Genomic DNA, 25,342 nt, shown 5'->3' with positions numbered 1-25,342 from the left:
AGCTTCAGATGCTTTTGCAGCCAGTTTCAGAAACTGATGCTGTTATTTTTCACTTTGGAGCTAACAAATCTTACTAAAGATTATTTTTAATTATGAAGATATATTTTAATTAAGATATCTTAGAATATAGTCAAAAACTGAGTTAGATGTAAATATGTGTTAGATTTTATTATTTCTTAATGTAATAAACCATTGTTCTCAAGGGTGTATCTACAGGGAGCCCCCAGCATTCTAAGATAGTAAAAATAATAAATAAAAAATGTATTTATAAATAAATTATTGAAAAATCTGAAATTAAATTTTTTTAAAGAAACTAATTAGAAAATAGAGACACTCACACCATCTGTGAGAAGTTTAAGAACTACGTGCAGCAACAAAAGTTTTCTGCAATAGTCTTGTCTTTATCGTTTCACTTCACGACACGACGGGAATATTCCAGAATCTATTTACCAAGTACAGTTTTGTTTTGGCAAAAATCATTATTTTTAGGTTAGTCAAATATATTTTTATTCTTGTTATTTTAATTAAAATTAAGTACAGATTACTTTATAAAAATATGTAACTAAAATAATTTGCTTTCAAGTAAGTTCCGATACACTAGAACAGGGGTTTTGCTGAATCTTTTGTAGACTAAACGTTTTATTTACGTATTTCTATTTAAATGTGCCTACTTATTAATTATTTCGGGTATCAATGTTCTAGTTTTTTTGTTTGAAGTTCTGTTTTTTTGTTTAGATTTCTATTAATAACAAAACCTTTTGCCTGTGTCTACATTTGGTGATTAATAAATTAGCTACCTGTTTTAGAAAGATAAATTGCCTTTGTTGTTTGGTATGAAATACTTTACAAATATTTTCTCACTTTTCTTGAAACCTTCATTATGTTCTGCAGATCAAAGCAGAAGGTCGGTTTTATGTTAGATGGTCAGACTTATTATTAACTTTTTTCGACAAAAATTTAGCCAAAAGTTTTGTTCTGATTTTTTTTCATTTTTATTTTTTATTAACTGTGATAACTTACAATTGAACAACGTAATAAATGAATACAACTTTTCAAATTCACTTGTACGTGTTAGCTAAAGAACATAGCTAACGGTACATAAAAGGGTAATGATGAATGAGGCTTTCAATTATTTAATTTTACCTAATATTCAATTAATATATATAATTACAACCGCGCACGTAAACGTGACGATTGCACATTTATATAAAATTACATTCGCGTGCGCGGTTTTATAATTTTTTTTTTTACTAAATATTTTTTATTTTAATTTAAAGCAGAAATTTAAAAAAAATCGAATATTGTAATTAACAATAAAAATGTAATGTCGCCGCGACCGTGTCACAGAAAGCGTACTTCCTTGCTACATAATACACCAAAGGTCTTGGGTTTGATTCCAGATTAGTATTCGAAGAATTTTCCACATCTAGACTGTAACTTCTTCAATAGCTAATCATCTTAAAGAAAAATAACTGAACTACAAATTATTATAAATTATAAAAACGATTAACGAGTGATACGTATGGATGTAATGATATGATTTCACTATTTCTAAATTTATGTAACTTAGCTGACAATCCACCACATCTACAATACAAATACGCGCGTGCGCGCTCACACACACACACACACACACACACACACACACACACACACACACACACACACAAACAAACAAACAAAAAAACACACACACACAATGAGAGAGACAGAGAGATTTATTTTTTATTAATACTATCAAAAAGTAATGTGTGAAGTTTATTCTGTTTGTTCAGATTTTAAGTTATACTTCGTTCTTATATAGTAATGAGCTATTTTAACATAGTACAAAACATTTAACTGTGTCTCATTTTCATTTTTATAATATATTGTTATCGTAACACTATTAGTAGAGACAGTACAACAAATGACTCCGGTTCGATTCTCATGTTAGATACCACCCCGACAATTGTTTCGCCAGGTTTCATACATTTAAAAAAAAATTAACAGGTCTTGAATTCAATTCTGGACTTAACAATGATCTTTTCAATAATTCCAATCGAAATAATCCTCAGAACGAGTATAAAAAAATAAATAGGTATATAGGATATAATATAATAAGGTATATAGGAGGGGATTAATGACTAGACAGATGATTATGTGTCGATTTATCTCAAATTTTGTGAAAATACTTTTGAGATGTACATTACTTAAATGTAAAATGCTAAACTTTTTTTTGTACCCAAATTACTAGATTTAGCTCGTGAATGATAAATTTTAATAATTGTCGGGCGATGGGAGCTGCAGCCCCCAACGCCCGACAATTTTGGCGGTGGCTATAGCCTCCTTAGCCCCTCGCTAGCTACGTGCGTAATATATATATATATATATATATATATATATATATATATGAGAGAGAGAGTGATAGAGAGAGATTTGTGAAGATAGCTCAGTGGTAGAACAGTAGAACATTTATTGCCTAATCCAAAAGTTGCTGGTTCGAATCCGTAAATATATCTCCTTCCTTAATGACAGTCGCAACGATTCAATTGTAATTAGTCTCTTCTTCAGTAATGGAAAGATGATAAGGCGGGTTGCTATTCTCAAAATTCGTTATCTACCATCGGGTTCAGCAGATTATATGCTATCTATAATTATACATTTTGAATTACTTGCTGTAAGTTTTTGAAAATAGAGGTCGGATAATCGAGATTTTGATAAATGTCAATCATAGAATATATTTATTTTGAATAGATTTATTTGTTCCGTTTTCCAACGAAGGAAATTTTTGTTTAGCTTTTATTCATGATTAATTCATATAACAATCGAATTGAACAATAGAACTATGCATATTTTACGGATAAATTAAACGCGGAAGTCCGGGTAATTGAGAATCGGATTAGTAAAATAACTAAGTGTTATAGTAATTGTATCATTTAATTTTTTGTAGCACGGTGATCCGAGCGGTAACGTAATCGTATATTCATTTTTTTAGGAGTAAAGCGTGGTCTTTGTTCGTATGAATATAAATTATTAAGTACAGATTATAAATAAATTTTTTTTTTTTTTAATTTTTACTTAAATTATCTAATAGTTTTTTTATTACCTGATACTACAAATCGTGCTATGTAAGAGAGAGAGAGAGAGAAAGAGAGAATAATCTAGTGGCGAGAGAGAGTATTAGTATGCAATACTAGTGAAAGGGGAGTGAGAAAATTTAAACAGCATTACAACTATGGATGTTTATTTATTTATTTTTTTACTTCAGTATTTATTCATTAACTGCTCGGAAAAAAATTACAAAAATGTGTATTTCTATGAATATAAAATATTAACACTCGGATGTTATTTTGCTGAATCGGTTACATTTTATCGTTCGATGACTCCTCAAAAGTGACCAGCATTATTCTGTTGTCGAGTTCCATTAACAATATATCCCAGTCCGGGGAGCATTTTTAAAATAAATAGGTAAAATCGGTTTAAAACAGCAATATTATATCGCCTTTTTTTTCAACGGCCACATTAATTTGCTGTTATATCTGCCCCATATCTTACTGTAGTTGCAATATATCTTAAATACCTCAGATACAAAATGTAACGGTCAGAACTGTTTTCTCTGAAAGTAATAATGTTCACTTTATGAAGCTTTTACACGGATGAATATTATCTGCTTATTGGTGGGCTTCTTATGTCGATTTGCAATCGTATAGTCGGTTCGGTAAATAAGGGGAAGGGAAACCATTTATTTCCAGTCTTCACTTTTCCTTATAAGCGTAGCATGAGAACTTGTTATTCTTAAGTTGGCTGCGTTGTTTTCAGAAGCGACTTGTGAGTCGTGTCATGTCAGATACCATTATATAAATGAATTTATCAACCATTAGATTTATGAATTTTACACGCGCACGCGCACACACACACACAGAGAGAGAGAGAAAAAGAGAAAGATAGAGGGAGATAGGCTTGTACGAAGAAGAGTTGTGATTATAACTTCAACGTAATAGAATATTCCATAAAGAGATGTGGATAAGTATTTATTTGTTAGAAGCCCTCCTCATAACTTATTCGTGTAAGTATTTTTATTTTATCATAAATACCGCTTTGAATTACGTATATTTATGATACATGACTATGTATACAGATTTTAAACACCGCCAAAATATCTTTAAATAAGTAATCTTTTTATCACTGAATAAATCGAATACGAATAGGTTTTGTTCGGAAAAATTTAACATTTTGTTTTTGAATCGGCAAATTTTGTTAGAAATTCCTCTTTTTGTTGTAAAACTTATTTATTAAATAAAAAATACAATTTTAAATATATTTTTATTGTAATTATTTTAAAATACGACAATGAAATATTTATTCGAAAATGTAAACCAGATAATTTTACGTTAATATAGAACTATTATTAATAATAAACGACATTTAATCAAAATAAATGAAAAAAAAGAGCGGGGTAACTTTATGTAGTATGATTACGAGAGATATATAAAAACAAGAGAAATAGTTGTTTTTATTGCGTAATTGCTGTGTGCATTATTTACCAGCTAGCTGCGTACCCGGCTTGTTCGCTGTCTTTCTCATACGTTATTTCTCTCTTTCTGTACGATTCGGACCGCACAGTTATCTGATCTACATGCACCAAAACATTGTGTTACGTCCATGAAAAATGCAATATTTTGCAGCTATTTGTAGTTAATTTATCTTAAGTTTTACGAATATTTTATATATAAATACAAAAACAAAATAGAAAAGGATTTTTCTGCACAAACTCGGCAAGTAATTTAAATATTAGTATTTTTTACTATGAAATTTTTTTTTTTGTCTTCAGTCATTTGATGCAGCTCTCCAAGATTCCCTATCTAGTGCTAGTCGTTTCATTTCAGTATACCCCCTACATCCTACATCCCTAACAATTTGTTTTACATATTCCAAACGTGGCCTCCCTACACAATTTTTTCTTTCTACCTGTCCTTCCAATATTAAAGCGACTATTCCAGGATGCCTTAGTATGTGGCCTATAAGTCTCTCTCTTCTTTTAACTATATTTTTCCAAATGCTTCTTTCTTCATCTATTTGCCGCAATACCTCTTCATTTGTCACTTTATCCAACCGTCTGATTTTTAACATTCTCCTATAGCACCCCATTTCAAAAGCTTCTAATCTTTTCTTCTCAGATACTCCGATCGTCCAAGTTTCACTTCCATATAAAGCGACACTCCAAACATAAACTTTCAAAACTTTTTTCCTGACGTTTAAATTAATTTTTGATGTTAACAAATTACATTTCTGACTGAAGGCTCGTTTCGCTTGTGATATTCGGCATTTTATATCGCTCCTGCTTCGTCCATCTTTAGTAATTCTACTTCCCAAATAACAAAATTCTTCTACCTCCATAATCTTTTCTCCTCCTATTTTCACATTCATTGGTCCATCTTTGTTATTTCTACTACATTTCATTACTTTTGTTTTGTTCTTGTTTATTTTCACGCGATAGTTCTTGCGTAGGACTTCATCTATGCCGTTCATTGTTTCTTCTAAATCCTTTTTACTCTCGGCTCGGCTGCTATATCATCAGGATTACTATATCATCAGCAAATCGTAGCATCTTTATCTTTTTACCTTGTACTGTTACTCCGAATCTAAATTGTTCTTTAACATCATTAACTGCTAGTTCCATGTAAAGATTAAAAAGTAACGGAGATAGGGAACATCCTTGTCGGACTCCCTTTCTTATTACGGCTTCTTTCTTATGTTCTTCGATTATTACTGTTGCTGTTTGGTTCCTGTACATGTTAGCAATTGTTCTTCTATCTCTGTACTTGAAACCTAATTTTTTTTTAAATGCTGAACATTTTATTCCAGTCTACGTTATCGAATGCCTTTTCTAGGTCTATAAACGCCAAGTATGTCGGTTTGTTTTTCTTTAATCATTCTTCTACTATTAATCTGAGGCCTAAAATTGCTTCCCTTGTCCCTATACTTTTCCTGAAACCAAATTGGTCTTCTCCTAATACTTCTTCCACTCTCCTCTCAATTCTTCTGTACAGAATTCTAGTTAAGATTTTTGATGCGTGACTAGTTAAACTAATTGTTCTGTATTCTTCACATTTATCTGCCCCTGCTTTCTTTGGTATCATGACTATAACACTTTTTTTGAAGTCTGACGGAAGTTCCCATTTTTCATAAATATTGCACACCAGCACACCAGAAAAATAGTACGGTACTAAATAATGTGTTTTTGATAATAAATATTAACAGAATAAACGGGAATTGTGAAAATTAAATGAACTAAATTTTTTTTTTTTACAAAATACCAAATTGGTTTGTATTAAATTAAACAGAAATTATTTTTATCGCTTTATGAACTACGCCGATCGATTTAGACATAGACATTCGATATAGACTATATCTCTTGATATATACAACTACATTAAATCTAATAAAAGAAGTTTTAGGTTATGTATTTACACGGTTTTTTTTTAATTTATGTAGTAATGATAATAATGAGGTTTAAACTGTAGTAAACATTCCGGAGGTCATAAGAAAAAAGAAAGGAAAGTAATAGAGAATTAATATTATATATTTTATAATTTTCATAATATAATTTGTCAAATATAATACAATAATTTATTTAATTCGTACAAACAAATTTAATGCCGGGTCCGCTAGATAAAAATCTGCTCTGTAAGATTTCAAAATAAAATAACTTATTTTAAGTACGATTACAATACAAAGATGAAAGCCGGTTTATTTTAAGATAACCTTTCACTAGATAAAGTAAACTAGATTAAAGTAACAAAATTTTATATGTATAAAATAATCATGAAATCAAGCCGGAATCGAACTCAGGACCGAGTGTGCAAACCTCTCCGAGAAAAAAGAGGTTTTTACTTTCTTAACGGGCAATATGTACACGATTATCAAAGGTGAATCCAAATCCAGTAGGATTATTACAGGAAAGAGTAGTGACAGTCTTATCGAATAATATGTATCTCGGTAGCGATTGAAACACAGCCTATTTTTAAAAAACTTTTTATGTAAAAAAAATAATCATTAAAATTTTTTTTTTTTTTTGTTTAGCCTCCGGAACCACGTAATATTATTACTTTAGAGGATGAATGAGTTTAGTCTTGTCAGCTCGACCGTTCCTGAGATGAGATGTGTGGTTAATTGAAACCCAACTCGCCAAAGTACACCGGAATCCACGATCTACTGTTCAAATCCGTATAAAAGTAGGATTTGAACCTTAGAACGCTCTCGATTTCGAAATCAGCTGATCTGCGAAGACGAATTCACCGCTAGACCGACACGGTGGGTTAATTTTAAAACGGTTATATTAAAACTTATTTGGTTACTGATCTAGGTTAAAGTTTTCAGTATTTGGACTACACCTTTAACCGCAGGTGCAATTATCAAAGGCACGTTCTTAACTACTTTATTTGAACAGAAGTAAAAAATTGTTCATTGCAAGTAAAAATAATTAAAAAAAACCAAAAAAACAATGAAATAAAGTTAAAAATTAAACAATTATATATTTTAAATTCTGTATCATTAGAAAATAAACATTCACAGTCATTATAACATCTTGAAAGTAGCAGACACGAATTCATAATTTGGAGAAATATTTAAATAAACTCAAATAAATTTTGTAACAGTGGATAAAGGTGTATAATTATTTTACATTTTTTTTAATTTTATATTTTGGATACCGGATGTAAAATTAGACAATTATCTTTTCTGTTTATATAAGTTATTTCTTTTAACGAATAATATTTTTGAAAAAAAACTTTATTTTACAAATTAATTCTTTTACATATAGATACACGAAATTTCTTAATTTTTCCAAGTCGACAAAATCATTTACGTATTACGTAATTCCATAAAATTATCTTCAATTATATAACTGTTTTATGAAACTAATAATATTTGTACTAACAGAGTACCGGTAATTAATCTGATTTACAATATCTTGTTTTATTTCTTCTAACATTTTTTTATATTTTTCTCCATCATAGCATCTAAATTGGTAGTAAAGAATTTAACAATCGAACCGAGACCGTTAACAATTCCTCTTTTATTTACTTAATTACTTACTAAGACTATTTTTAACTTTTCATTTATTAACATTTTTGTACAAATAATACTTCTATCTCTAGACTTATGACTATTTTTACTTAAATTATAGAATTTATAATTAAAAGTTACGATTAAAAAAATTTAATACATATTCAGAAATAGTATTCAAATTTTATTAACGATTTAAAACTTTATAATAATGAATAAATCTACGGTAAGAGGCGTCTAATTTGGCTAAATCCAATTCTATCGGGATCATTTACGAATTAATTTCAGCCGCTCCAGGATGAATTCATTTAGGAACAGTTTAAAAAAATTAGTATTAAAAGATACAATAAAATTAGTATTAGGAAGATTTTTCTGTTTTATCTGTTTAACCTTTCGATAATGTATTTTGATTTTGAAATGTATTTTTGATTTTGATTTGTATTGATTTTGTATTGAATGATTTTTTTGAATTTGTATTGATTTTGATTTTGAAATGTATTTTTTGATTTTCAAATGTATTTTGATTTTTTTATTATACGTCGTTCATCTATTTCTGCTGTTTTTCACTGAACTTACTTTTCCTTCGTCCTATCTATTTTTCGCTTTACTTCGTTTTTGGAGAGTCTTGATATAAACATCAGGCGGGATATCCAGTAAATCTTTATTTATATTTATTTTTCCTTGAATTTTTAATTTTTTTTTCCATTAGTTTCCTTTACTTGTTTATGGAATTTTTTCACCTTTTCTTTACGATCGCTAATGTAATCGTTTATTACCTGTCGCTGTATATCAGTTTCTAATAATGAAGTCGGGTTTTGTCCGTAAAATTTTCAAACCGTTTTGAGACATAAAACGTCTTAAAAACTATTAAATAATTTTATTTAAATATGTTATTTTTCTTATATAAGTTAACGTAGACGCTACCGTTTCATAAATTTTTTATTATTGTTTGAAGATAAAGTTTTTTTTAAATTTCATGGAATTTTTTTGTGTTGCCATAGCAACAGGTATTATATTGTCTTCCACCTGCGGTTATTTAAAGTAATTTGTACGGTTAAACTGCTCATTATTTCGTATAGTTTATTGTTTAATTACTATTTGGAATTATTTTGTATTAAGTTTGTTACCTCTTATTTTTTTCTTAGTGTATGATCCGTAATGTTTTATAAAATTTTGATTGTGTAATTAATTATTTTATATATATACTAGCTCTACCCGCCACGCTTCGCTGTGGCACATTGTGGTTGCATGGATGAGAAATAAAAAACAAAACAAAGCATGCGTTTCATAGAAGTTTAATTTTGCAATACTTGTGGATATACAATATTTTTTGTTTTTCCACTGTCTGCGTAGATATAAAGGCTATCTGGTTTGCCGACTCGGGAACACGCAACATACAGTTGTCCATGTGAGAAGCATCTGCATTCTAAATCTAAACCACACAATTCTAAAGATTGACCTTGAGCTTTATCGATTGTGATTGCAAATGCCGATCGAATTGGGAATTGCAATCTTTTAAATTAAAATGGTGTATCGGTCGGGATTATGGGTATTCGAGGAATAAGGACATCTTCATCTTTGAAAGGCCCCGTTAAAATCGTTGCTTCCACTACGTTATTCATCAATTTCTTAACTGCAAGTCGCGTGCCGTTGCAGATTAATATTCTGCAACAGGATAATTGTCATTTTTTGATCGAACCGTTGCTAGAATCAGTCTAATGAGGAATGTTTTCCCAGTTCCTCCTGGCGCATCCAAGAAGAAGGTCCCCCCCAACTCCGTCATTTATCATTTGCATTATGCGATCCTAAATGCCTTTCTGTTCACGCGTTAATTTGGGAATGTTTGATCGGACATATGACTGAAGATCACCGATGTTGTAACTCTGTTCACGGCGTAAATCCACATCAAATGAAGCAATCGCAGCTCGGGTGGGTGCTGGCATTCCCGATCGACTAAGAACTTCATTTGCTAAGCACTTGTCTTCAATATTTGTCGATGCTCCGTTGTAAATGCCTTCTGTAAATTCTACGGTCATATTGGTATTTTCTAGGCGTACTCTATGCAAAATATCCTCAGCCATATGCGATTGATATCTTTCCCGTAACTCTGTGGGGGATGAAGGGAAGCAAGCGGTCAATATAATTGCGAATAATGCGCGAATTTGGTTTGGATGTGCAGTGTTGCACGCGTCATTAATACATATATCCCACTGTTGGTCGTTTTCTAATAAATTCAGAGCTTGGTGAAAGGCGCAGCTCGATCACGACACGATCACACAAAAGTACCTCGATTAAAGTGAATATTTAATTCAGATTGTATAATAATCTGAATCAGATGCAAGTGGCTACGTTTTTTTTTTTTTTTTTTTTTTTTTTTTTGTTAATAAACAATGTAATTGGTAACAGGTATTGTTTCACATGTGACTGCGGTTGTCGTTAGCTAGTATGGCGAGTGTTCCCCTCGCTTCCGGCAGATGGCGCGGTCACTGGTACACTGCTGACCGTTAAAAAAACTCGCGGGTATGTGACTGATGCGAAAAATAGATAAAAACAATCTTTGATGCGGGTTATATATCGTGCTAAAATTTGAGCTCAATCGGTGCAGAACATTTTAAGTTTTTGAAGTGTACACGAACGAACTTAATATTTTTATATATAAAGATATATATACTGTATATTTACTTCTCTTTTTTTGTGAAGTATTGGGGCATTAAGGATTCTAGCTTTGTCAAGTGTGATTTTTCTCTTATATTTATGCTTTTTTATATGCCATTCGTTTAATTGTTATTCTGCATAATAATGGCGTTTATTTGTTTCTGCTCAAATTTGTAATAACGAAAATATTATATTTCATATTTTACTTTCTGTTTTATACGGAAGACTGTTAAAATAATTGGACCGATATCGTTTTAAATTACATATTTTACATTCGTATGTAAAACTATAGATTTTATGGTTTTAACCAGAAATATTTTGTCATAATCAAGAATAATAGTTTTCTAGAAGCCTCCTCTTTGTGGATGGATCTATAAACTTTTTTATGAATCGATGTTACAATTTTTCATTTCTGTAGTTAACAGGTGAGAACTTAGAGAAATTTTGCGATTTCTTTTCTCATCTCTTTTTCTACCCGACCGTGTGCTCCACGAAATTCTTTTAACATAATAAAATTCCGAAGATCGTAAAAATTATTCGTACTGTTGTAAAAAGTTTTTTATATCTATGTTTGTTAGGTTATAATTTACTTAATCAGAATTGTTGAGAAATTAATACCATTAATTTTTTAAGTTTTTGTAGAATTTACTTTTAAAAAAAATTAATATTACGGCGAGTTAATTATACTCCTTGAATTAAATGTTTAATTTCAACAGTAAGAAAACTACGCGCTTTCTATTCGTGTTAAAATAAATTTATTTGTGATTATGTTTAGGAGATTCTTTGAAGTTTGAATTATTTTTGCTCCGAAGTAAATCTACTGTGTTTGAAGGGTTGGGTGCGCGTGTGTATATGTATATATTATTTTTACTTAATTTTTTTTGTGAACTACTGGGGCGATTAACGATTCTAACTTTCGTTAGCGGGTTTTTTCTCTTTTATATATAATTTTTTCAATACCATTCGTTTAAATATCTCAAAAAAACAACAAAAAATAGATTCTCAGTTGGAATGTTTTCCCTGATAGAAAAGTATTTTTTGGGGAAAGTTAAAAGAAAAATTGTTTGAAAGTAATAATAAATATTTCCTCATTATATGACAATCTTTTTTACAGTTTACTAGAAGTTAATCGACTGCGTTTAGAGATATTCTTTTTATTTTAAACGGAACGCTCGCTTCACTTTTACATTTCTTGAGAATGGCCTGTACGGATAATTTTATTTGAAGTACTACTCATATTACACATAAAAATGATAAGCTTTTAAAATATTGATTAACACTTAAAAAACTATAAAAAAATCTCCGCCAAATAAACAATTTACAAAAGTTTCTGAATCAGCCGAACTTAAGAGGTCGAAATTTAAAGAATCTATGAAATGAATCATTTAATAATGAAAAGAAATACGTTAAGCGCGCGCGCGTGTGTCTGTGTGTAAGCCGTGCATTAGAAAAAGGCCGCGTGACGGGAATACAATGTAATTTGGACGGTAAAAACCTCATTTGGTAAAAAGGAAAACTGAGACGCAAAATGTTTTATTATACATATATATTTTTTTTCATATTAATGCTTTTAATACCGCATCATTTTTAAATTAAAAATTCATTAGATCATTAGATTGAATGATTATAATGATAATTTCATGTATTTTGTAGCGGAAATTCCTCTGGTAATCCTGAGAAAAGTTTTCTTATAACTTATGTGAACGTAAGGTCTTATTCTATATTCCCTAGTAAGCGTGAAAAAAGATTTTTTATTGAAATTTTTTTTGTATTTGTTGGGTCAAGAGTTTTGTATATACATAAAATTATTGATGAACAAGTATAGAACTGTAAGATATATGTAGTCTAAAATTCTTTTTATAATTACACTGCCGCTTGTGCTAAAAAAAAAAATTCAGTTAAAACTGACAGTAGTTAAAACAAAGACGCAAACGCTATTGTATGTAACCAATTCAAGGACAAGTAATAGTTTATAAAAAACTACATAACAAAAAGGCTTGTACTGACCACTGTTCATGGCGGTAAGAGAGAGGATGTAAAAAACTGGGCATCGTTAACGATAAATCATTTATTTTAAAATTAATATTTGTTTTGTTTTTGTTTGAAAAAGCGTTTAAACGTTTAAATCAGAGTTTATATATTTAAAATAACGTAAAAAGAATCTGAATTATGTTGCTAAATTTGTTTAACTAAAGTTTTTAATTTACCGACTTTGAATATTTTTTATTTATAAATATTTATATGAACAGGAAAGGAAAACGACACCTGAGTTTTTTTACAATAAAATTTTTTAAATGTTTGGTGTTTTGGTCAAATGGATTTTACAGCAGTTAAAATGAACAAAATGATTTTAAAAATCGTTTATGTTTATATATTTCGTGTAAATTCTTTACTTTTCTGCAGTGTAAACATTTTATTTGCTTTGCATGTGCGTGCGTGCGCGCGAGTGTGTGTATGTGTATTGAAACATAATTGACGTACACTTAGATCGGATAGACAAAATACCAAAAGTGAGATAAAAGATGAACAGATTTGTTCGTTATTTATAATAAATCATTTATATTACAGAGCTTGTTTACTCACTTATTATCCCTCTCTTTCTCTCTACACAAATATATATATATATATATATATATATATTAAAACGTATGAACACGTGTACATGAGATATAACATCACCCTTGACTTACTGTACAGCTGTCATTATACTGTCTACTATAAGTAATGTGGAATGATTTATGTCTCTTGCCGTGTCACTTTGTATTTTAACGGTAATGTTTTATACTACTCTAGTCTGCAGTTTCTTTTCTATCTACTTAAATCAGTTATTCTTTCTAATAAATAGAATAACATTTCTTTAAAGATATATTCACTTCCATTTGAATTATGAAAAAAATCAATATTATTATTTCTTGAATCTTTTCTTTAAATTTTTTTTTCGGTTCCTGACCATTTCTTAACTAATAAATAAAAGATTAACTGTACGTATTTCCGTTTCTTACCTTGAATAAGAAAATATAGTGTCTCATAAAAGCCGCTTGACCGAGAAATACAGTATTTCAAAAGCTGAAAACAATACTTGTGCTTTTATTAAATCGAAAATAAATTTTTTTTAGATAGTAAAATTTATTATACATTTTTTTAAATCCTTACAAGAACTGCTCAAAAAGCTTCCGAGCTTGGTGGTCTTCAACCGTTTTAAGGGAAAAACGTAGTTTACTGTTCACAGTTAATTTAAAGATCAAATTATCAGTAACAGGTGTGTTTTCCTATAAATATATCAAAACACAAAAACATAATATTACAATTAATATATAATATTATATTATTGCCCAAATCGACATATCACCTGCGACCGTATTTTTTTTTTTTTTAATTGAATTTTTATGGGCATGCTAAGGCCATTAGCCCTCGTCACATTCTTTAAAAGAAATTATTATCTCCATCAGGATCGTCATATGTAAGGGTGTAAAGGGCCCTTACATTTTATTTAAAAACACAAAACCTTCACAATAAACATTAAGACATAGTAGACAAGGACAATCAGAAACACTTACGGGGTGTAAAGGGCCCCGATATTAAAATTTGAGATTAGGTTCTCAAAAGACCATGCATTTAAAATTAAAATTAAACTTATCAATACCATTTCTTTCTTTATATATATATATATATATATATATATATATATATATATATATAAACTACCGCTTAGAGTTTCTTTTGTCACAGCTTTAAACTTTCATTTTATAGACTTTTAAGAAGTCCACTGGCGTGTAAAAATGCAACTATATTTTCTTCATTTCCATTATCCAGATCAGCACTAATATTATTTGTAAGACGGAACCTTTTTTTGAGGTCCTCATATATGGTACACTCTTCTATTAGATGCTTGATTGTCAGTGTTTTATTACAAACACCGCACATTGGTCTCACTTCGCCGGTTAACAAATATAAATTTGTTAATCGCGTGTGACCGATTCTAAGTCTGGTCACCGCTACTTGTTCACGGCGAGTCAACTTAAAGTCGCTTTTCCATTTATTATTTATTTATAATATATTATATATTTATAATATATAATAATTTATAATTATTTATTTATTTATATACGCGACCGTATTATTTTTCCTGACAATCGAAAAATTGTGTAAGTTTATTTTTTTAAATTTTAACTTCGTAAGGTTTATCGATAATTCAGTGTTGCACTTCCTCCACATTCAATTAATTTACATCGATAAATTTAGGATAACCGTAACTTTTAATCATATCCTTATACTATATTTGAATTTATTAAATATATCCCTTGTATCAGTTTAGTTACACTTTCTTTTTCTTTTACAATAGTTAATCTTTCTTTCCAAAAATTATACGATTCTAAATTATAATTTTCAATTATTATTAAATAATCAGATGTTTCACCATCTCTGTTACATATACATATATGTAATAATGCCTGTTATATGCATATGCACATCTTTAAAAGTACGTAGAATTTTATTTCACTAACAACTTTTGATTTTTTTCATATTTTTTTTATTGAATAATTATTTATTGTAAAATTTGTTTTACAATCACGGGTTAATAATTATTAATAAATTAATACATTTAATTAAAAAAAAAAAAAAAAAAAAAACGTTAAAAAATGGAAAAGGATTTTATGTCTGATTCGAACCTAATATGCCATTCCCTTATAGATGCAGATATTTCCATAAATTAAATTTTCATTTAAGTACTCGTAGAACCGATGGAAAAAAGTACCGCTTGTGTATATCATTGAAAAGCTCTCAATGAAGGCCTATTATGCAGTTAAGATAAAGTCCAAAATCAAATTTGTTTTTGATTTTGGACTTTTTTGGACACTTTTCATTCAGTAGTTAGGCGAGATACGTATGTATGTATACTGTTTTTGAACGTAAGTTGTTACTTCCTTGTACGAAGTAAAGGAAGTATTGTGATCGCGAAAAATTTCGGCTTCCACATTTCAACGGAAATATCCATTTTGACCACCCCTGAATCCGTTTTGACTAGTTTCGGCGTGTCAGCTGTACGTACGGATTTATCTCGCATAACTCAAAAAAGATTAAACGTAGGATGTTGAAATTTTGGATTTAGGCCTGTTGTAACATCAAGTCCAAAAAAAAATTGGATTTTGGACTTTTTTTTAATTTAATTATTAACTTCTCATTGTAAAAAAAGTTTACGATTAATAACAATTCAATAACAAATAAAAAATAAAAAATACCAGCCGTTTCTAATGAAATAAAATTTGTGTACTTTTCATTTTTAAAAAAGTATGTAAATGTAATTTAATAGGCGTACAAGGAAGTCGTGTATTGTCCATATCAGATTTTTTTAATATTTATTTTAATTAAAAAGTTAAAACGTCTTTCTATTAAAATAAAATGTCAATCTGAGGTATAAACTATTAACATAAATGTGACTAATATTTTTAAAAAACGATAAACCAAACGCTTTTATTTAAGTTTATGTCGTGATCGTTTTTAACATAGTATATGACGTCGATGTTCGGCGATGAAATCAACGATCTACAGTTTGAACTTACTTGTCTCGATTAAAAATGTAATGAAAAAAATTACTATACAAAATAATTATTATGTCGTTACCGCGTATCTTTGTCTATAGATATACCGCAACTTTAACTTTTCTTTATTTCTCAACAATTAAGAAGGTAGCTTAATCGCTATTTATTTTTTGTTTAGTCTCCGGAGCAACGTAAGGTATTACTTCAGAGAATGATGTGTATGAATGTAAATGAAGTGTAGTCTTGTACCGTCTCAGGCCGACCGTTCCTGAGATATGTGGTTAATTGAAACTTGACCGCCAAAGAACACCGGTATCTACGATCTAGTATTCGAATCCCTCGTAAAAGTAACTGCCTTTATGTTTATTGTGAATCTGTATCGGTTTATCTTCACTCGACTAATAGTTACCGATATTTGGAGAGAAAACTAAATTTGTACCTTTAGTTGTAAAATAAAAAAAATTCCACTTACAAAATTAAAAAAAAAAGCAAAAAAGTAGGATCTCGAATGCAGTCCTTGAACAATCCACCGTAGATTGATGCGATTTCCTTTCCGACGTGATTAACGGGAGAAGGAAACCAAAACAAAATATTTTATTCAAAAAAATTTTTTCCGTCATGTAATTGTTCAATTTTACCGATTCCATTGCACTACAATACTTTTATATTAGTGAGATATTTCGTTGTGTAATTCATTTTTTAAAAAGTCTATTAAATGTGTAATTTCGTGATACTAATATATAAAAATTAGCGTTTTACAAAATGAAATAACTTTTGAACGAGGTAACCGATTTTTCTAGTTTTTTTAAACGTTTGATATGCTACAATTGTTATGTCGGTGTTATCATCGAATTTAAACAAACATGAGAATTTTATAGAGTGTATTTCTAACATAATGTGCTATTGAAGCGAGTGTGTTTTTGTGATAATTTTTATTTATAATTATTGCTTCCAAACATTGCTCCTTTTAGCAGTAGATTAACTAAATGCTATAATGGAATCGAGGATAGACTGAAAAGAACGGTAAAAAAATTTATGTAGCAAATAAGGATAAATTTGTGCAATCGCCATTAATTAAAAAAAGTAACTACCGTAAATATTCGTCTGATTATAATGATGTTTACGAACTCTTAGATATACGTAAAAGCGGTTAGTATTCGTGTAGATAAATCGACATGTAAAAACCGTAAAGTCAGCGGTTTGCAAATAAGATCTAACGTTTAACGTAACGACAGTATAAATGTGCATGTCGGTGTAGCAAAGCAGCTTGAAATCTTTGTAATTTTTCAAAACATTTTATAACTCCTCATGTTATAAAATTACATTTACTAGTATTTAGCGTTAGATTCTTTCCACATAGCCAACCATTTATTATCTGCAATGCCAAATTGGCCTTTTCTTGTGCCTCCAATTCATGCCTGTCACTCGCCAAGACCACCAAATCGTCGGCATAGGCCATAACTTCAACCCCAGCAGGATAGTCTAAATTTAAGATCTCATCAAACGTTAAGACCCATAATAATGGGCCTAAAACTGAGCCCTGGGGCATTCCACCATGTATATCTATCTCCATTTCTCCTTCTTCCACCTCCTTCCACCTTGCATGTTCTATCAGAGAGGTATCTCATTACTTGCCTCCTCAAATATGGACTAACATTTTTTGCTAATAGCGCTCTATGTATATGGCTCCATTTAATGGAGCCAAACGCATTCTTGATATCCAATGAGACAAGCAATGGAACACCCCTCGTCCTCCAGGTGCCGCGTCTTACATCTGTCATCCAGGAGACTACTTTCTTGGCGGCCATCACTGTGGAGCGACCGTTTCAATACCCATATTGCTTTTGGCTAATCCCCACTCCTTGCTCAATTTCTCCAATAATCCTTGCGGCAAGCATCTTCTCGATGACCTTGCTCATATTATTTAACAGGCTTAACGGCCTGTATCGAACTTGTTCTTGTTCCTTTCCACCCTTGGGGAGAAAAACAACTCTTGCTTCTCTCCAGCACCGCGGATAGCAGTCATTCTCTAGCCCATGGCTGGCAATGTCCGTCATTTCCCAAGGCCGTTGTTTAAAAATTCCTTTAAGTATAGTAGCTGGAATTCTGTCTACGCCGGGGCTTCTTTTATTGCCAAGCTGGCCAATGGCACAATTCAGTTCGGCAGGTGTAAATCTCCTGGGCTCAAAATCAGGTAAGGTGACAATCGCTTCTTCTTCGCATGGAAATAGCTCGTCGAACTGGACCCTGGCGTGATGCTCGCTCAGTATCGGTAAACCCCTGCCGAACTTCTTCGTGACGATTTTGTATGCCTGGTCCCAGGGATCATTGTCAAACTCCTCGCAGAGTCTGGCCCAATGATCCCTTTTGGCTCTCTTGATAGACCTATTAAGCTGACGCCTTGCCTCTATATAACACTTGACTGCAGTGTCATATTCAGAGCCGCCTCTGATCCTTAGTGTTTGCTTTTTCCTCCTAGCTTGTTGTAGAGTATTGCGAAAGCACGCTATCTCATCGGACCACCAGTATACTTGTCTTCTACTCCTGGTGGTCCTTATCTCCATGTCCATCTCTTGTTGAATAATCGATGTGAGGGTATCAGGTGTCAATTCAATTATAGTGCTAAGTCTTTGTGACACTTTATCGACTATTTTATCCACCTGGCGAGCCGTAGGTCTAATCACGATAGGTCTTTCTACTGCAGTATATGTGCCATCTCTTATGACCAGGGCCTTAAACACCTGGTCGCTAAAAACGGCGCTGATACAGTCCCATATGTGACAGTAGTTAATCGATACTCGCGCACAGGTACGTCGCTAGACTTTCTCCACAGAATGCGCTGAAAGTCACCAGGAACTATCCTTATTTGGCGATACGTTTTTCTATCGGCTGTAAATGCGATTTTGCGTGTACAAAACCTTAACGTGATAGAGCATAAATCTTGTTGAATCGTAAGACCGACTCTCAGTAGGTCATTTAATGAAATATTGTTGCCGGTTTCGAAGATGCGTCAAAAACCACCCGAGTTTTGGTCGAAACGCTTAAGGTTTTAAAAACGGCATGAAGCGGCAAAGAGTAACACGATTCATTATTGTTAGGCGGTTCGGCTAATTTCATACGACCTAAGGATTCTTATTCGTTAAGAAACTTACGATAATCTTTCTTTAATCGATTATAGCGGTTCGGTTTTTTCTGTAAGAAATTTAGTATCGATTGAGCTGTAGGTTTTGACTCACCGGTTCTTTAATTAACGGTAACTTTGCGATATAGCGGCCAGTTTCATCTCGTAAGGTATTTTCAACGAAATGTTTTTCGCAGAGTTTCTGATCTTCTGACCGAGTAGGTCCGCTGACTTCTATTTGTCAAAACCTCTGCGTTTGTTGATCTAGTGATTATCTTTGTAAAGCGAATAAACTGTAATTAGTTGAACCGGGTGAGTATTCGCCGCTTATGATCCATCCTAATTCGGTATTTTGAAGGACGGGAAAGCCTCCTTCACGAGTAACTTTCTCCATACGTAGGATTTTCATAAATACTTGAGCACCTAACAATAGGTCGATTTTTGTGGTTTATTAAAAGTCGGGTCTGCAAGATGAAGATTCGGTGTGGTATATTCCAGAGGTTAAAATCAATTTTAGACGAGGGCAAATTAGTACTTATTTTTGGTCAAATATTGCGATTTAAATTCAAAGCAAACTTAGAACGAAAAGATCGTATAAGAATAAATACACTGTATTTAGATTCTGAGGCAAGGCTATTAAACGATTCAATCGATCCCACCCGGTCTGGGTTTTAATTTTAATCGCCGCATTAGTTGTTCTGTTGCAAAACTAACTTGACAACCACCGTCGAGAAGTGCTCGACAGACTTGTAGGTTACCAGACTTATCTCGAGTTTTTACGATAGAAGTAGCAAGTAAGATTTGAGGTCGTTTCTTGTGAAACGCATGATAACCGGTATTCGTCCGGTTTGTTGCAGACATTTTCTTGCTGCGGTATCCGTTTCGTTTTAGGTTAAGCTCCATTGAAGTGAAGGGTGGTATGGTGCCGGGCTGCACATTTAAAACCCGCAGATGTTGATTTACAATCTTCGTAAGCACGATCGGATTTTAAGCGATTAGCGCATAGAGATTGTTACGTTTGACTAAACTAAATCGTTCGTTTGGCCGTAATGACAAATATTTAGGACATTTATAAATTAAATGAGGCTTGCTACAAATTTTACGCTTTTGATTTGTCGATACGTAGGACAATTTAGCGGTTTTAAGCTGAGAATTTACATTTTGAACGCTCTTTATCGGTTGTGAAAACGCTTCACCGGTCAAACAATTATTTACTAATTGTTCGGTTTGACATTTCCTCTCGAGAGATTTAATTACTTTATCCAGACCAGGAATCTCATGTTCGTCACAAGTCGACTCAAATTTAGTACGAGTGGATTTATCGAGTCTATCAAGAATTAGTCGAGTTAATAATAATTCCTCCGATGAAATAGGTACCTTTAACGCTAGAATAGCATTTCTATTGTTAGTTACATTATTGATAATGTGTCTTAATTCAGCTGATGTGCCTTTGTTAGCCGACGGCATTGTTAATAACATTTTAACATGCTTGGTGACGATTAGTTTTTTATTGTCGTAACGATCACATAGTGCCTTATACGAGCGGTTGACATTAACATCTGTAATTGGAATGTTCTGTACGAGTTCTCTAGCCTCTCCCTCGAGAGAGGCAAGGAGATAATGAAATTTTTGAATGTTACTTAAAGACTTGTTATTTATTATTAAGCCTTCGTACGTATCCTTAAAACGATACCGTTTGGTGTAATCGCCGGAAAACGATAGTATTTATTACCGGTAAATGAAAATAATCGTTGTGAGATCGGTTTGATCGGATTAAAGTTTCGTTATTGTCACGGATTGTACTCAAATGCGGTTCTTGTTTGACTTGACTTAATAATCCATCCTACGCCTAATATTGTTTTAAAACGGGAAAATAAATTACGATAAAGATCTTCAAAATCGATTCTATAAGATGTACGGTCAGCTATGTCTTCTATTTCTAATTTACTTCGAATACTATTAAAATACTTTAGAATTTCCGGTAATCTCCGGTATTTTGTATACAGTAACCGAGTATCGGAATGGTTTTTGAAATCGTCTAAAAATGTGTTGATTCTGGTTAATTAGGCCTCTTTGTTTAATAAGTTTGGATTTTTCGATTTTATCAGTATAGATTTTTTATTAATGTTAGATCGAGTGCAAAGATAAATAGGATGACGTTAGGGTTGAATTAATTAGTAATATCTGAATATCGCAGGGCATGTAAATAAAATTATTATTAGGTCTGTAAATTTAACTTAGACAAGAAATTTAAATAAGGAGATAAGGAAAGTATGACAACATAGGAATGAAATTAACGATCGATTGGAATGAGACGGAGCGACTTCGCTGTTATATATTACATAAAAACATCACGTACAAATTAACAGACGAAAGAACTGCTACGGTAGACATAACAAATCGGCAACGACCTTATTTCAAACTGATCGATAATGAATAAAATGCGTATTGGTCCTTGTTTAACTGAAATATTAAACCGTTCACGATTACGCGATCGAAATATTAAATGTCCGTATCCGGTTCGGTAGGACCAGAATTTAAAATCACAACGAAACATACGGGTACCAGAACAGAAATTTGTAGCGTAACGAAAAGGTTTATATCGTCCTGCCGTAATATCTCCGTGGACAGCCCAGAGGTGAGGGCTGGCATGCCCAGGTGTGCCAGTGCCTATGATCGTCTGGGGACTCCAGGGGATCATAAGCACAGTAAAAGAAAAAAGACCCGACGCTGTGTTTTGGGCAGATATGTCCGGACACGGCGTCAAGAAAGGGCACAATAAAGACTCCTCAAAAGAGCTGACCGGCGAGCCGACCTACCATGCCGGATATACAGCCGGTTGGTGGGAAGACTCGTTAGACTAACCTGATACTCCTCTGGGTGGAGTTATACCCAACAGTCCGAACCGACCTAGAGGAGTAGAGGGGAAAAGAAATCTCCATAACTACTAGTCTCAGAGCGTAAATGCGGTGTCATTTTATAACTTACACGGTCAGCTCACCGATAAGACTAAGTTTGCGTCCCTGGTGAGGGGTTTGGTGGGGACGGGGCACAGCGCAGATCGGACAAAAATGGCGCTCTCACTCATTTCCATTCAGTATAGCCGACGTCTTAGACGTAATAGCTCGGTGATTCGTGTGTTTGTGTTTAGAGTTTGTCGAGGTAGATCGATTTAAGCGATAATAACTTTCTTTTGGACAATATTTCCGTTAAAAAATTAAAGTAAACGTGTAAAAAAGTAGAAAAAATTCAATATGTCAGCCTCAGCCCGCGCAAAAGCCAGCTGGAAATATAAATTACGCATATAACTGGAAAGGGAAGGTTATGGGCAACGCATACCCCAATGTCCGGTACCGAGCGAGCGAGACAGTTTCGGGAGCGTCGTGTCGCAAAGCTGGCACAGCGCGCTCAGTAAACGACGCCGACGGCGCGAGCGCCTCTACCGCTGCTTGTTGTACCTTATGTTTCTTACTTCTCATATCGCAGACCGATATTGAACAAAACTGTCGTCGAATATTAGTCGAAATAAATATACACTTACCATTTAGTGTCTGTTTTATGTTAAAATTAAATTTAGTACGCACTCGTTTTATTTCAATCCGATGCACTACAAGTGACTCCGGGACATACCGACCGACCAGTTTATCTGTAGAGTTGACCAAATTAAGGAACTAACATTTTCCATCGGAGACTTTGTTTTGTTAAAAAAAAAATACGATTGTGGCTCTCCCATTGGTCGGTATGTATGTCGGAGGAACTTCATCCAACGTCTGTAACGTTTCACGTTAAACCAACGGTCGTACACCCCAACACACCACCATCCGAGTTTTTGTTCATTTATTACTTACAAGATATGCGCTCTTAATCGCATTTTTTTATTTCTTAAATAGTTTTTTCTAACTAAAAATATCGGAAACCCTCTTTATCTAATCCAAGAACCGAAATATATTAGGTTTAATTTAAGATTTTTGTCTGATCGTCAAAAAATTTATCGGCATATTAATCTAAATTAGCTATAGAAAATAATTTAACTGCTGTTAATTATACTTTAGTCGCTTTAAATATTTGTAAACTTGTAGAAGACTAGCAGAGATTTATTTAAAGGCAAAAATAAAGCGTGCAAAAACGAAAAATACATACGTTTTCCTGGTGAAGTATTGGAAAGGTTAACAGTAAATATTTAAGCGATAGTTTTGTTTCATACAGTTGACCGGCGTAACAATCACGGTCCTATCAATAAAAAAAGTTTACGCATTAAAAAATAAATTCAAAGAAAGTAAAAAATATACAGCACAAATGAAGAAAATAAGACCGTATTTATAAAGTAATAACTTCATAAATAGCCAGCCCGATAAAGATAGCGTACAGATATTTCTTTGTGTAATAATTAATAAATAATTCAGAATCATCTTGATGTGTATTGTAATCTTTTATAACAGCATTTACAATAATTATAAATAAAAAATTTAACTCTTTTAAACATGAGAATTTAGAATATATTCGTAATATATATTGCAATTTTTATAAGTAAAAAGTTTGTTTTTTTCTGAAATTTCAGATTCGAGAAATCATGAAAGACTTATTTAAAATGAATACCGCCTTCGATGATCACGAACTGAATGATGAGGGAAATCTTTATGTATACCTTTTTATTAAAAAAAAGTCATTCTAAGTACTAGCAATATATTTTTTAACACTGATGCGTATAATTCTATCGGTGCCTAGAATTTTTATCATTGTTTGGACTTTATTTCTAATATTTTGAAGCGGTTTTTTATGTTCATCTCTTTTTTTCTGTTAGCTTCCGAAACCATCGCGAGATATTACTTCAGAGAATGAATGAGGATGATATGTATGAATGTGAATGAAGTTTAGTCTTGTACAGTCTCAGGTCGACCCTTCCTCACTAAATGTAGCGATAAAGGACGCTAGGGTAGGGCCTGCAACGACCTGATTACTTACTGACCTGGATGCTGATCCATGAGGGATGCCTATGGACCGGTTCGGTCGGCCAGTCGCCCCCGTCTTTCTGGCGAGGTGGCTCTTCCTGCTGTCGAGGAACTCGTTCCGGTGTTTAGATTCAGTTCACTAGACGAATTTCTCCTATTTCTTCCGGATATATCATCACTCACAATATTTTTAATACTAGAAATAGCACAAAGATTGGAATGTATAAAAAAGTACTAGGATGACTTACTACTAATAACTTACTAGGATGATCGGTCCAATTTGGGCATATGCGGTTTTTAGCAGATCTTGACATTTTGATGGAAACCAAAAGGCTGGATAGAAATTTTCCAGATGTTTAACGTTCATGTGTTCAGTGTTGACCTCTAAATAAGCTTATATCTCCAGAACTACTGGACTGATTTTGACCAAACTTGGTCAGATTACTTCTACATATGGGACATTGATGCCATTAAAATTTCAACTTAAAAGTTCGAAGGGATGAGTCTGGAGAGCAAGGTCACCCTCAGTATTTTAAGATTTCACCTGATTAAGGTCATATTTTTCTTAGGCACATTTGTTAACAATTAAAAAATAACAATACTTGTAAAAGTTTTTTGCAAAATCACAATCCTACCATAAAAAGTGGTCTAAACTACTGCTACATTAGGACGTCACAGGTGAGTGGTAGAATTATATAAATGAATAATATTTAAAGTGTAAAAAAGTAACTAGGTTGGGCCAGGTCTCAAACTTGATCGCCCGGTTAACTCGGTACCTGGTGCATATAGCCTCATGACTACACCAATCTGCCAACCGTACCAGCAAAATGTTTTCAATGTAAGATGTGAAATTACATTAGTTAGTGTCGATTGTTGCTACTAGTATCATCACACCCGTGCGAATTAGTTAGAATCATTTAATAAATAAATGAAAAAATATTATATTTAAATAAAATAAATATCTTAAATTGTGTGTTTAAGCCATACATCAGAAAAAACCCAAAGTTGTAAAACTGTGTTGTCAGCTTGTT

At 32.3% G+C, this 25,342-nt stretch overlaps 1 long non-coding RNA gene across 1 annotated transcript; it reads left to right on the top strand.

Moving 5' to 3' along the window:
* The first annotated feature begins 392 nt into the window (after nucleotides 1-392).
* LOC142327050 (uncharacterized) lies at nucleotides 393-25,342 on the top strand. The gene is made up of 3 exons (XR_012756897.1): nucleotides 393-489; nucleotides 7,063-7,293; nucleotides 23,921-25,342. It is a non-coding gene; the product is annotated as an uncharacterized LOC142327050 (long non-coding RNA).

Source organism: Lycorma delicatula, chromosome 6 (genome assembly GCF_047948215.1).
Source record: "Lycorma delicatula isolate Av1 chromosome 6, ASM4794821v1, whole genome shotgun sequence".
In the NCBI taxonomy this organism is placed as follows: Eukaryota; Metazoa; Arthropoda; class Insecta; order Hemiptera; family Fulgoridae; genus Lycorma; species Lycorma delicatula.
This window is presented reverse-complemented; position numbering and strand designations above follow the sequence as displayed.